This window comes from Alligator mississippiensis, chromosome 6 (assembly GCF_030867095.1).
Source record: "Alligator mississippiensis isolate rAllMis1 chromosome 6, rAllMis1, whole genome shotgun sequence".
In the NCBI taxonomy this organism is placed as follows: domain Eukaryota; kingdom Metazoa; phylum Chordata; order Crocodylia; family Alligatoridae; genus Alligator; species Alligator mississippiensis.
Window position 1 is genome coordinate 26394220 of NC_081829.1, and position 4895 is coordinate 26399114.

Below are 4895 nucleotides of genomic sequence, written 5' to 3' on the forward strand. Positions count from 1 at the left end.
CATGTTACAGGACAGTATGGTACATACTTCCTTGGATCCCAGGCTATGTGACCTTGTTGTGTTAGACAACATGTCTGCCTTGAAGGCTATGATCTCATGTTATGGCATACCCCCTCACTTCTCAGGCTGTATCCATTGGCCTTGTCATGATAGACAGCCTGTCTGCTTTCAGGACGGTGAGACACATTGTATGCGAAACCCAGGCTCCTTAAAAATCAGTTAACCCTTGCTGCCCATCTTGAACCCTTATAATACATATATCTATACCTATAAGTCAATTCCCCAAAAAACAGACCTTTAGATGCTGTTTCCAAGCCAACAGATAGCAGTGGCACCTGGGATCAATTTTGTACTCCACCTAAGTCAGCACTTGGGGCTGCTGCCCTGCTTGCCCAACTACACTACTAGTATCAACATAGGCCTTGTTACTCTCTATATAACATTTTGGTCAGGTCAAATGTTGTAAAAGTGCTGAGCTTTAACAAAATCTGCAAAATCTGCAATCCTATATCGAGATAAGTATGGGCCCCCTATCCCACTCACCATAACTCTTTTACGTAAGTTACTGAATTTCCCACAACAGTATAAAAATTTAATGTAGTTTCCTCTCCTCAGGAAAAGATGAGATTTGGAGTGAGATGAAAGAATTAGGTTTATACAGATTATGTGGAAAGCAAATTTTAGGGAATACCCAATACACGACTTTGTTTATATCAAAAGGCTTTGCATGACTTGCTTCTACTGACTGAACATCTGGCAACATGAGAGCCTCTCATGTGGGAAAATGCATGTATATCTTAATTGAATTCACTACAGTCCAGCTGTCCAAGCATGGGAAGTCAGCCAATCATAAGCATCTTCTCCCTAAAAGTCACTGAGAAAAGGGGCAGCTCACATTTATGCTCTCTCAAGTAAATATGATTAATTCATAGTCCCCAACATCCTAAGGCTCCTGCCTCCTGCCCTCCACAAACAGGCTTGCTCACACCTTGTATTTCCTCTTCTAGGTGACTGGTGCAATGAATCCTGCAGTTCCAAGTCACCACAGTTCAGTCAGTATTGATTGACAAATTGCATGAGTTATCTCCGCATGAGGTCTTACATGCACTTTGGTAAACAAAGAAAGAAGAAACAGGTAGACTTGACTCATTCAGGATGATGACAAGTGCAGTAAAAAGTGATAAGCACAAAGTACAGAAGCTCATGCCATTGCAACTATCCTGTTCTTGGTAGCTATCCTCTAGACTGCAGTATAGACATACATTTTGAGCCACAACACAAAATCTGATCCCTAATCTCAAAGAGGGTCTGACCATAAGGGAGACAAAGAGTTGCAATTTCCTCTAAAACTAACAGGACCTGCAAGTAGTTGGTACCACTCAGGTTTAGTCCTTTAATAGTCAAGACTCTATGCAGAGAAGATAGGGACAGGGATAGACATCTTAGAGAAAAAAAACAGGGCTTGACAGACATAATTATCCTCCAAACCCGGCCTGTTTCATTATTCTTAATATAGTTAAGAGCTGACACTTGTTTCTGTTAATATTTAACAAAAAATTATCTTTGCCTTTGTTATAACTGCCACCTTAGATTAGTCAGCTAGAAAGTAAGTTTTTTAATTCCCACTGTTTTCATGCAAAAAACCCCCTAAAAATAATAAAAAAACAAGCATTTATCTTCTTCTCAACAAAGTCCAGTTGCTTTCATTTATGTTTACAGTCATGTTTCTGGATAGTTTTGGTTTCATGCAGCTCAATAAATCTGTCTGTTAAAGCTTATTTCCAAAACAGGGCAGTGCCTGATCATCAGGGATCTGGGTTTTCTGCTAGCCATGGAAAATGTAGAATTTCTTTTTTTAAAAGAGAAAAATGTGGGAAACCCAAGGGGCTGGTTGGGCCTGATGGGGAGCAGGATGCAGGGGTGGGGGGCAGATGAATGCGTGTGTGCGCACCATCACTGCCACTGCTGGGAGCCCCGTGAAAGCCATGCTGTCATGGTGAGGCACCCTTGCCCACCTGGCAGCAGCAGGGGTACTGCTACCACTGCTGCTCATTATGGTGCTTGGTGGGCAGGGGGCACCTCACTATGGCAGCATGGCTGGTGTGGGGCTCCTGACAGCAGCAGCAGCTGAACTGAGCCTTTCTGCCCTCCCATGCAAGGTCCTGCCCACTGTGCTGTGGAGGCCCCTGGGGGGAGGTAGGAGGGCAAGGAGCCCTGAGCCCCACAGCTGGCAGCCCACATCCTCCCCACTCCCACGGGCTCCACTCAGCTCTGCTCCAGCTGTGTTGCCCACTTGGTAGGGGGCTGAGCTCCATGTTCTGCTTCAGCCACAATAGTCACCACCTCCCACGCATTGGCAGTCAGGGCTTGGGCACTGCTGGAGGAGGCAGGGCCCTGGTCCTGTGGCCCTGACAGCTGGGGGCCCCCTCTAGCAGGGCTAGGGGTGGTAGGGGGCAGTGGATCAAGAGTGAGGGGCACCAGCAGGCTGGTGGGGGGGGAATTGTGGGTTGGGAGTTAGAGGTAATGGCAGGGCAGGGGGCCATGGGGTGGGAGTGAGGGGCACTTGCAGGGATGGGAGGACTGAAGGTCAGGAGTTAGGGGCACCTGGGGGACAGGGGGATGTGGGTTGGGAGTGAGGGGCAGAGGCAGGGATGGGGTGCTGCAGATTAGGACTGATGGGGATAAGGGGCTGCGGATTGGGAGGGGCACCAACAGGGTTGGGGGGCTGTGGTTTGGGAGTGAGGGGCACCAGAATGGGCAGGGGAAAGGCACTGGCATATCAGGGATGCTCAGTGACACAAAGCAGTGTGGGGGACAGTTGTAGTTGGACCCACATCCTAGTGAGCAAGGGAAGCTCTGTTTTTCCATGATACAGAAAACAAAATCAAACACCAAAAATATATAAGCATTAAGAATTTCTCTTATTATAATGCTTGAGTCACTGGTAGGCTTCCAAATTGCTTCAAAATTGTAAATATATCAGTTGGAAAAATTCTTCTTTGCAAGCTTTCAGGTACAAACACCCTTCGTCAGGCTGGGGAAGTATCTGCAGTTGGTCTGTGCTCTTCCTGGATGGAATGAATAGTAATGAAACCAGAGGCTGGTATGCATGTAAGAAAGCCAGTCAGTGAAACTCCAGTCTCTCAGTTCTAACCCTCAAAGGGAATTTACAAAACACTTTTCACAGATGAGCCTACGAACTTCATTTCATCAACCTCCTGGATGCAAAAAACCATAGACTAAATATAGATATTGGATTTATCACACATTATAACCTGCCTAACATCTGACTCCTCAGGTACCTCTCCACTATTTACCAGCTACTTTAATTCCCCTCTCTCCCCCACCCTCCACCTGTCTCTCACCCATTAACCCTTCAATTTACATTTTCACTGACTACCTTTCTTGCATGCATGCCAGCCTCTGGCTTCTTTATTGTTTATTCCATCCAGGAAGACTGCAGATGCTTCCTCAGCCTGACAAAGGGTATTTGTACCTTAAAGTTTGCAAAGAAGATTTTTTCCAACTATTTCAGTTGGTCTAATAAAAGATCATATTTACCCAAAGAACCTTGTCTATCTAGCTTCTCCTTGTATTGTACCTGGTATCACCTACCTGTCTGTACAGTCAGGTAGGCCATTATCTACCTATTGTTTGACACATTAGGCCACACCATGCATAAAAATAAGTTTTATTAATGTCAGATGTGCCTTTATTAATAAGTACATTAAGTATACAAGAACAAAGTAGGTGGTTCCCAAAGGAGCAGGCAACTCTAAAAATCTGAATGGTACAAGTGAATAAACATTACTATAAGTTTCAGCTCCCCCAAAATAAAAGCCTGTAAGTGTTCCAATTTGTCTTAAATGTTCAGTTCCAAGAGGAGAGTGAATCCAGGCTGCCCTTTGAAGAGCCCTTGATCAGTGACATCTGACTACCTTATCTGTTCATTTACCCTTTGGTAAGGTGCAGGAAGTGATAAGAAACCTTATTCATACACTAGATGCAACACAGGTGGGGATAATGACTTTTGTTCGCTCAATAGTTTTTCACTCAATGCTTTGGAAAAAAACCCTATTTGAAACAAACTGGAAGGGAGTTCAGTTACCTAGTGACTAGCCAGTGGCACACGTTCTTGCTAAGCCTACCACTACTAGCTCTTTCATGCTGCTCTGAATGACTAATATGACTAATAATTTCAGCATGTCAGCTGTGCAGCAATTCTCTAGAAAGCAGGGAAAGAAAATAGTCACAGAATATCAGCAAAATCATTTTACTGTAACTCACATCAGTCTCATTTCCCCTCCCCAAACTAGCAGTGTAATGAGGTACTTAATCACTTGCTTGATACCCACTCACTGACTCAATTCACCATTGCTGTGTATTTTGCATGGGGTTTTTTTATACTAGGGCAAAGCATAGTGGATTTTGACACCTACTGATTAGGTCTGTGCAAAGCAGCTAGTATTTGCTTTGGATTCAGATTCGGCCAATTCAGGGGACAATGATTCAATTTGAATCACTGTCCCAAATTGATTTGGCTGAATCTGATTCTGAGATTTGGCTGCAGCTGGCCCTGGGGCTGCTCCTGCTGCCTGCCAGGTAGCACAGGGGCCTCGAGGGTAGCAGTGCCTGGCTGGGCCTGGCACGTGGGGACTGTGTGCCTTGCCGGGTCCTGCTGCCCTGGGCCTGGCCCAGCCAGGCAGCACAGGGGCCCCGAGGACCGGCAGGACCCAGCTGGGCTTGGCACATGGGGACCGCGTGCTTCACTGGGTCCTGCCACCAAGGGCCCAGCCCAGCCGGGCGGCAGAGGGACCCCAGGGCTGGCAGGACCCAGCTGGGCCTCACACATGGTCTCCACATGCCGTGCCGTGTCCTGCCACCAAGGGCCCAGC